The sequence below is a fragment of the Euleptes europaea genome, chromosome 19 (assembly GCF_029931775.1).
Source record: "Euleptes europaea isolate rEulEur1 chromosome 19, rEulEur1.hap1, whole genome shotgun sequence".
Classification (NCBI taxonomy): Eukaryota; Metazoa; Chordata; class Lepidosauria; order Squamata; family Sphaerodactylidae; genus Euleptes; species Euleptes europaea.
The window spans coordinates 18,901,814-18,912,218 of NC_079330.1; positions in this window are offsets into that span (position 1 = coordinate 18,901,814).

Sequence of the window (10,405 nt, forward strand, 5' to 3'; positions counted from 1 at the left end):
TTTGATTCACAGTTTGGTTAAGATCTAAAATAGTTCTGATGACAAATCCCCCAACATGTAAACTTACAAAGCCAGAACGAAAGGACTTTTTATTTTTATTTAGTACAGGTTTCTTCTTTCCTCTGAGGAATTCCAGGGAGTGCACATGGTTCTCCTCTCCTCCATTTTATGTATTTATTTAATTCCTCACAAACCTGTGAAGGAACTCCATGAGGTAGGTTAGGTGGAGAGTGACCCGGCCCGGTAGGCCTCATAGCTGAAGAGGGATTTGAACTCTTGTCTTCCAAATCCTACTCTAACCACTATACTGCAAAGAAATAAAACAAAGAACCACTGCATTTTAGTTACAATCCTGCCAAATTTGACAAAGAGGAGGGAGGGAAATGGAAACTTATTTAAGATTTCACTTCTTTATTCTTTTTAATAAAGGGAACAAACAGCAGTAATCCTCCTGCTAAAAAAAGTTAAAACAAATTATAGCGATTGAAAATAAATTCAGTGATAGCCAACGGACTGTCATTCAACAGGCCATGAAAATAAAGTTGTATAGCTAGGGTTGCCAGATCCCTCTTCGCCTCCGGCAGGAGGTTTGGGGACAGAGCCTAAGGAGGATGGGGTTTGGGGAGGAGAGGGACTTCAATGCCATAGAGTCCAATTGCCAAAGCGGCCACTTTCTTCAGGGTAGCTGATCTCTATTGGCTGGAGATCAGTTGTAATAGCAGGAGATCTCCAGCTAGTACTTGGAGGTTGGCAACCCTATCTATAGCTGGGACCAGAGAGGCATGGGAGATGAAGAGACCTTTGACCCAAACTCATGACAGGGTTGCCAAGCGCCCAACCTTCAGGTGGAGTCTGACGTTCTCCTGGAATTACAACTGATCTCCAGACCACAAAGATCAGTTCCCCTGGAGGAAATGATCGCTTCAGAGGATGGACTCTATGATATCACATCCCTGCAGAACTCACACACACACACACACACACACACACACACAATCCACCCGTTCCAGGCCTTTCCCTTAGATCTCCAGGAATTTCCCAAGCTGGAGTTGGCAGCTATATGCTGGCACCACTAAGCCTACAGGGTGGTTGTTTATTTTTTGACACTGGGCACATTTTGTGTGCAGAAGGGTCAAAGAGAAACACACACATTGAAGATGGCCTTTTCTTTTATATTTTTAGGCATTATTTATTTAAATGCTGCATCCCTGCCCTTCCAGTAGGGTTGCCAGCTCCAGGTTGGGAAATACCTGGAGATTTTGGGGGCAGAGCCTGAGGAGGGTGGGGTTTGGGGGAGGGACTTCAATGCCATAGAGTCCAATGGCCAAAGCAGCCATTTTCTCCAGGCGAACTGATCTCTATCGGCTGGAGACCAGTTGTAATAGCGGGAGATCTCCAGCTAGTACCTTCCAACCATTGCAGGATCTCCATGGCAGCTTCCTGCAATACTTAAAACAGGATGGGTTAAAAAAGAAGAGAGAGCCAAATTAAAGCTAGCGAAGACCAACTGCAAGCCAGCTGAACAAAAGAGTCAACAGTCAACACAATAATTGCTCTCTCCCAAACTGTAGCACCTTTGCAGTTTAAATGCCAAAATCCTTTAAATAAAAATACACCAAATGGCCAATGGGAGGAAAATGGAACTCCATCAGCAGTGAGTTCCAGAGTTGCCATTCTGCTGTCACAAAAAGCCCATCCTCTGATAGCTGTAGATCAAACTTTGAACAGTGAAGGAGAATCTTTGCAGGTGGCATCAGCATTCGGACAGGTCTATGTGGGGGAAAACATTTTAATCCGGGGGGGCGGGCGGAAAATTAAATTGTCGCTTGCCCACAATATCTCAAAAGGCAATCATAATTTGGCAAACATTCATTTAAAATTACCTCACTAACCCCCCTACTTGAGAGCCCCTGTCCCAGCATCCCTCCTGCAAGCAGAGAGCCGCGCATGATGGAGAACTGGGTGCATGCAGAGCGGCGCATGTGACCAATCGGATCGTCTTCGTTCTTCCCTTCTGCATCCACATTCCTGAAATGTTGTAGCCCGGCGTATCCCCTGCTAAGAAGATCCAGATGGCCTCAGCTCTGTTCCTTTTAATCACAGAGGATCTTCAGAGAGATACACCATCCCCCGTGGGGGAAAGCACAGAAAAGTGCACCAGAAGGAGCAAGAGAGGAGATGAGGTCTCCCCCTAAGTCAAAAATCTTGTCCAGTCTCCAAATGGCCCATATACAGGAGAGCTAGCAGTCCCCCAAGAGGACTGTATATTATTGGGGATTTATGGCTTTATATACCCTGACCTGGATGGACCAGGCTAGCCTGATCTTGTCAGATCTCAGAAGCTAAGCAGGGTCAGCCCTGGTTAGTATTTGGATGGGAGACCACCAAGGAACACCAGGGTTGCTGTGCAGAGGAAGGCACTGGCAAACCATCTCTGGTAGTCTTTTGCCATGAAAACCCCCCAAAAAGGGGTTGTCAGAAGTCGGGTGCGACCTGACAGCACTTTACACACACACATGGCTTCACATAGGTCTTTTACGCATGGCTGTTTCCCTGCTGTCACCCCTCCGACGACTTCAAGTCTTTGATTTGATTATGCGTGCCGTTTGCAACTGTCAGAGGTCGCCTCGCGCTCCCCCTGCGTTTCCCCGTGTTTTGCCCGTGTTTTCGGGGACCTGTTTTATCTTGAATTTGAAAATGGGGGTAGAACCAGGGGGAAGCACAGGAGAAGAGCGAGGCAACCTCTGACAGTCTCCAACACCTGAAGTCGTCGGAGGGGTGACGGCGAGGGAAACAGCCATGCCCAAAAGACCACAGTTCGCAGAGTTACACTAACACAGATTGCATCTGGTTCTCAGCAGGTAAACATCAGCTAACTCCCTCGCATACGTTCTGCCACTAGGCACGGGGTCCTAGTGTGGTTACAAATTGGGAGAACGCTGGAAGCTTCATGACCCGACAGTTAAACCAAACTTGCAAAAGTTCAACTGGGACCTCCCCTCTGTCCCACTATTGTTTATGAGTTGCAGCTTTGGGAATAAATATGCCAGAATCGTGGTGTCGCCCTGCTGAGGAGGCCGGCTCCGTCTTGGGTCCCTTCTGGTCTAATATCATAAGGGGAAGACGGGGAGAAGATTCCTCGCAGAGATTAGTTCTGCCGGCCCACGGGCGAAGGAAAAGGTGGCGGACGAGCTGTGGTTTTGCTTTCAGCGCGTCTACAACACCCCTGTTCTTTTTCTTGCGCCAAGGAAGCAGAATCCGGGGTCACCTCTGTGATGTAGCGATCCTTTTCAAGGAAGATATGGAGAATGTAGCAAATGGTTTATAAAGGGAGGGTAGAGATGTCTCAAGAGAGTGGTTTCATTTGATTTCCAAAGGACCTGCTGATTTGGGATGAGATTTATTTTATAGTGTTCTGGTTTTCTTCGATTTTTCAGCGGGAGATTTCTTTCTTCCCTCCCTCCTTCCCTCCCTCCCTTCCTCCATAAAACTTGTAAAACACCCACGCTCCTGTTACAAGATCAAAAGTTTTTTAAAAAAATAAAATAATCAGGTATGTTTTCTCTTATTCTGTAAATCAGTCTCTTGTCACTCCAAGAAAAAAAACGTTTCAGGACCACGGACAGGAAGCGACTGATGGAACAGGCTTTGGGATATTGTAAAAATAAAAAAAAAACACTCTTGTATACAGAACATGGCTCCGTCTAGCTCAGTATTTTCCGGCAGCTGCGCTGTAGCAAAGGAAGTTCATCCGTGCTGTCTCCTTCCTGAGGTCCTTTGACTGGAGATGCCAGGAATTCAATTTGTAACCTCCTCTGTTCAAACAGGAGCACAGAAACTTTTCTTACATTGAGTTCAGGCCCTTAGCCCACCTACCTGCAGGTCTCCAGCAGAGAAAGGTCCTTTTTACACCTGCTACTCGAGATGGTTTACCTGTTCGTGCCAGGAATTGAACTCGGAACCTTCCGCGTGAAAAGCAGTGCCACCGAGCCATGCCTGTTAATTACGTTCCTGAAGGTCTGTGACAGTTCTGCCAGGTTTAGTTTCGCATTAAAAGGTAAAGGTCCCCTGTGCAAGCACCGGTTCATTCCTGACCCATGGGGTGATGTCACATCCCGATGTTTCCTAGGCAGACTTTGTTTTCTGGATGGTTTGCCAGTGCGTTCCCCAGTCATCTTTCCTTTACCCCCAGCAATCTGGGTACTCGTTTCACCAACCTCGGAAGGATGGAAGGCGGAGTCGACCTTGAGCCGGCTACCTGAAACCGACTTCCGTCGGGATCGAACTCAGGTCGTGAGCAGAGCTTTTGACTGCAGTACTGCAGCTTTAACACTCTGCGCCATTAGGAGGGAGCATATCAAAAACATATGTCTGCTTGTATTCCACTGCTCCCTTCAGCAAAGGTTGAAATCTTCCTCCAGCTTAGTAAGCCTTCTTCAGTGGCTTAAGATAGAGCCCCTTAACATTGAAGGAAGGCTTCAGATTTTGCTGAGCAAAGTCAGGGTCAGCCCAAGTTTTTTGAGGGGCAACCTAGGGCCAACTTGATCTCATCAGTTCTTGGAAGCTAAGCAGGTCAGCCCTTGCTGGTAGAATCATAGTATCGTAGAATCATAGAGTTGGAAGGGACCACCAGGGTCATCTAGCCCAACCCCCTGCACAATGCAGGAAATTCCAAACTACCTCCCCCACACATCCCCAGTGACCCTTACTCCATGCCCAGAAGATGGCCAAGATGCCCTCCCTCTCATGATCTGCCTAAGGTCATAGAAACATGGCTGACAGATGGCTATCTAGCCTCTGCTTAAAAACCACCAGGGAAGGAGAGCTTACCACCTCCCAAGGAAGAGGAACTGATCTGTTAGAAAATTCTTCCTAATGTCTACACAGAAACTCTTTTGATTTAATTTCAACCCGTTGGTTCCGATCCGACCTTCTGGGGCAACAGAAAACAACTCAGCACCATCCTCTATATGACAGCCCTTCAAGTACTTGAAGATGGTTATCATATCCCCTCTGTCTTCTCCTCTTCAGGCTAAACATACCCAGATCCTTCAACCTTTCCTCATAGGACTTGGATGGGAGGCAGCCAAGGAAGTCCAGGGTTGCTATGCAGAGGAAGGCACTGGCAAACCACCTCTATCAGTCTCTTGCCATGAAAACCCTATGAGGTCGTCATAAATCAGCTGGGACTTGATGGCACTGCCCACCTCTAGGTGAACTATGACTTTGCCCCCCCCCCTCCCCATTCAATAGAAAGCAAAATGAGAAGTCTCTAGAATGAATGTTTTGCTTACTGGGCATTCAGAATGAACAATGTACAAAAAAATAAGAATAGGTAAGTTCTTCCAAAAGCCCTCCATGTTCCATTGTGACAGTTGTAGAAGACAAGAGTCAACAGATGTGGAGATTCTAGAAGCCAGTAAATGCCAAGTGTCCCTTCAAGCCAATAGAGGAGTCTCCACTCACTTTTTTAATTGCCCCTCAAAATTTGACACCCTAGGCAATCACCTAGGTTTGCCTAGTGGTGAGGCCGGTCCGGAGTGGAACGGTAAGATATATGCTGGTCTCTTTGTATTATTTCCTTTATTCACAAATATACATGTAGAGCATCATGAATTTAGTCCTCTAACCTCAGCTGCTAAGCCTACTTCTTCAGTTCCAGCTAGCTGTTTTATTCCGTGCATTAGCCCAAGGATGGGCAACATCTTGAGCCTGTGTTTCCAGCATCTGCCTGGACAGCTTCTTTGGGAATCCTAATATTGCCAAAGTTCCTAGAGACCTGGTTGAAAGTACAAATTTGCTTAGTTCATAAGGGTTTTGTTATATATAAAAAAAAATGAAAATTAAGAACATAAGAAAGGCCATGTTGGATCAGACCAAGGTCCATCAAGTCCAGCAGTTTGTTCACACAGTAGCCAACCAGGTGCTTTTAGGAAGCTCACAAGACAATGCAGCAGCATTATCCTGCCTGTGTTCCACAGTACCTAACATAACAGGCATGGTCCTCTGGTACTGGAGAGAATAGGTATGCATCATGACTAGCAGCAATTTTTACTAGTAGCCATGGATAGCCCTCTCCTATGTGAACATGTCCACTCCCCTCTTCAAGTCTTCCAAGTTTGCAGCCATCACCATATCCTGGGGCAGGGAGTCCCCACACTTTAACTATGCTTCCCTATTGTTTCTCTGCTAATTCCTTCTGTGGCTCAGAACATCAACCAAGAGACTGTCGAGGGCTCTTTCACACATGTTGAATAATCCACTTTCAATGCACTTTGCAGCTGGATTTTACTCTGCGAAACGGCAAAATCCAATTGCAAACCATCTCTAAAGTGCATTGAAAGTGGATTGAAAGTGCATTATTCAGCATGTGGGATTGTGTTTGTGTCATCTGCTGTCGCTCTCTCTCTCAGCTGTGACCAGAATTGGGAGAAAAACTTTGAGGGAGTGGTTGATGCATTTTTTTTTCCAGCACAGGGCCAGCAAAGGGTTGCCTTCCCATTTCATACCAGGCGCGCACACACACAGTCTCCCGTGGAGAAGATTGGAAGAGGCCAGGATTTAACAAATTAATGTGGCACTTCTGGCTACCCATTCACAAGCACCCTTATCTGGCATTCTGATGACACACAACGCAACGGTACCCCCATTTGGGGCCCGACTTGGGTGAAATCCAAATCCTGCCTTCAAATCCTGCTTCTCTGAGTTTCCGGCAGCGTCCCCACATCTGCTTCTGACTCAGTCAGTTCCCTGCTTCCAGCGTCACAGTCCAGAGCCTCTTCCTTGCCTTTCCACTTACAACAATCCTGAAATTATTGCTTACAAGTACTCCCTGTTGAGAGAGGCTGCTACACTTTCTGGAGGAGGAGGAGGAGGAGGAGGAGGAGGGAAAGCAAGCTTAAGAAGAATTGGGCGATGACTCACGGAAAAGAATTACCCGCTTTCCGAATTCTCAATCTGAAGACACACTTCAGCAGAAATTATAGAAAACGACAGGGGAACCGGAGCCGGCTTTTTAAAAATGCTGACGGAAGAATTTGCTGTCCTGTGCAGAAAAGAAAAAGGCAAGGTTTACAGTGCTATCCTAAGCACAGTTGTATTCTTCTAGGTCTATTGAAGTCAATAGGTTGGGAAAGGTGCAATTTTGCTCAGGATTGCCAGGCCCACATTCAAGGAATGATGCTCTTCCTCTTTGCTGCCTCCTCTCCCAGGAAGTCTCTCCTGCATTTCCTGGATGCTGCTGCCACTTTCTCTTGCTTCATACCTCTCTTCAAGACCTACCTTTTTTCCTGATGTTGTCAGCTGAATCACTCCGTCATCGTCAATCCGGAACGAAGGACTTCACATCTCGCTACGTTCAGGCAAACTCCCCTGCTGCCCCTCGCCTTCTTTCTTCTGCCTCCCTCACTGAAGAAATTTAGAGCGTATGGTCCCCACACAACAGGGCTTTGTACAGCGAATGCTTATAGGGTTGCCAGCCTCCGGGTGGGACCTGGAGATCTTTCAGAATTACAATGGATCTCCAAGTGACGTAGGTGAGTTCCCCTGGAGAAAATGGCTGTTTTGGAGGGTGGACTCTATGGCGTTATACCCGGTTGAGGTCCCTCTCTGTCCCAAACCTGCCCTCCCAGGCTTCACCCCTTAATCTCCAGGATTTTCCCAAACCTGCCCTCCCCAGGCTTCACCCCTTAATCTCCAGGATTTTCCCAACCTGGAGTTGGCAACCTTGTGAATGCACACAAAGCTGCCTTATCAGACTTTGGTCTACCAGAGTCGGTATCTGTCAAAGTACTCTGACTAGCAACAGCTCTCCAGGGTCTCAGACGGAGGTCTTTCACATCACCTACTGTGTGTGTGTGTTAAGTGCCGTCATCCATGTTGATGGCAGGGGAAAGCCCGAGGTCAGCATCCCAGAAAAGCACAGAGACCCCCATGACTACCAACCGTGATTGGATTCTGTGCCTCACATGAACACGTGAACACATGAAGCTGCCTTCTACTCAATCAGACCTTTGGTCCACCAAAGTCAGTAAGGTCTACTCAGACCGGCAGCAGCTCTCCAGGGTCTCAGGCAGAAGTCTTTCACATCACCTGCTTGCCTGGTCCCTTTAACTGGAGATGCCGGGGATTGAACCTGGGACATTCTGCATGCCAAGCAGAAGCTCTACCACTAAGCCACAGCCCCTCTCCATGGCTCTCCAGGGTCTCAGGCAGAGGTCTTTCACATTACCTACTTGCCTAGTCCCTTTAACTGGAGATGCTGGGGATTGAACCTGGGACCTTCTGCACGCCAAGCAGAGGCTCTACCGCTGAGCCACAGCCCCTCCCACTTCAGACCACGGGATCCTTCTGACCATCTCTGAACCATGTCCCCCTTTTAAAATACTCTTTGGAACTTCCCCATATATAAACGTCAGTTCTTCACAAAGGTGTGTGCGCTCAGCTTTCAGGGGGAGAGTCATATCACGTACAAAATGGATTTTCATGCCTGTCGTACAGGTGTATTTCATACAGAGAAGGTGTTTTATTGACAAATGAGGAAACTCATTGAATGAGAAAATGCAGCCCAGGGGCTTCTAGGACCTGGCATGTTTCTTTCCGCTGACCTTGCTCCACGTCAAGGCCTTTTATATTTTGCACACACACACACACACATGTGCATTTCTGCAACACAACTGTTCTTGCAAATCATGCAGATTTCCATCTCAATTTGTTTTGGCCAGCTAAGGATGAGAGTAGGGAACATGCCATGACCAGGTAATTTTTCACCCTTGCCTTACCCCGCCCCAGCTTAGAGCCATTTCAGACCCCAAGTTAAGTCCATGTACTCCCCATGCGTCCAAATTGACCAGGTGTGGTCTCAGAATTTCACACCTCAGAACTTAAGTTTCCAGGAGGGCATCAGCCCAATTTAGAAAGGTGGCTGATAGCTGGTTTTCAATGGGAGGCTGAAGAAGAAGACTTGGTTTTTAGATGCCGACTTTCTCTACCATTTAAGGAAGAGTCAAACTGGTTTACAATCACCTTCCCTTCCCCTCCCCACAACAGATCCCCAGTGAGGTAGGTGGAGATGAGAGAGCTCTAACAGAGCTGTAACTTGCCCAAGGTCACCCAGCTGGCTTCATGTGTAGGAGTGGGGAAACACACCTAGTTCACCAGATCAGCCTCCGCCGCTCCTGTGGAGGAGTGGGGAATCAAACCTGGTTCTCCAGATCAGAGTCCACTGCTCCAAACCACCGCTCTTAACCACTACGCCACGCTGGTGTTGTGAGCCACCCATTGTCTGTCATTGGTGGTGGTGGAAAGTGCGGTCAAGTCGCAACTAACTTATGGTGACCCCATAGGGTTTTCAAGGCAAGAGACTAACAGAGATGGTTTGCCATTGCCTGCCTCTGGGTAGTGAGTCTGGAATTCCTTGGTGGTCTCCCATCCAACCAGGGCCAATCCTGCTTAGCTTCTGAGATCTGATTATATCAGGCTAGCCGGGGATTCTAGCAAAATTATAAAACATCACTCTCTCCAGAGTGGTGGTTTAGAGTGGTGGACTCTGATCAGGAGAACCGGGTTCGATTCCTCACTCCTCCACATGAGAGGCGGAGGCTAATCTGGTGAACTGGATTTGTTTTCCCACTCCTACACATGAAGCCTGCTGGGTAACCTTGAAATAGTCACAGTTCTCTTAGAGCTCTCTCAGCGCCACCTACCTCACAGGGTGTCTGTTGTGGGGATGGGAAGGGAAGGTGATTGTAATAGCAGATCTCCAGCTAGTACCTGGAGGTTGGCAACCCTACCTTCGAGGCTATGCAGTAGGGGAACTGGTGGGCAATGAGGAAGTACCAAGGAATATACAGTGGAGCCCCTCTGTGGGCATTTTGTCACCAGAGAGGATGCCCTGCATTCACAGCTGCAACAAGCGTACAACAAGGAATCATCCCCATGTGGAAGCAGTCTGCAAGATAATAAGTTAAAATTGAGACGGTTTCTCCCTATGGAGTAGGGTTGCCAGGTCCCTCTTCGCCACCAGCGGGAGGTTTTTGGGGCAGAGCCTGAGGAGGGCAGGGTTTGGGGAGGGGAGGGACTTCAATGCCATAGAGTTCAATTGCCAAAGCAGCCATTTTTCTCCAGGTGAACTGATCTCTACCGGCTGGAGATCAGTTGTAATAGCGGGAGATCTCCAGCTACTACCTGGCAGTTGACAACCCTACAATGGAGTGAAACTGAAGTTAACTCATTAAACAGTTGGTTTCTTGGACCTGTGGTAAAATGAATGAAATCTGAGTGTGTGATATTGCATCCCTGGAATCAGGAATCACTAAGCTGGACTCAAGTCCTTCACAGAACACATCCATAATATTCGTCAGAAATTTCCAGCTACTCAGCAGATGCCATAAGAACATAAGAACAT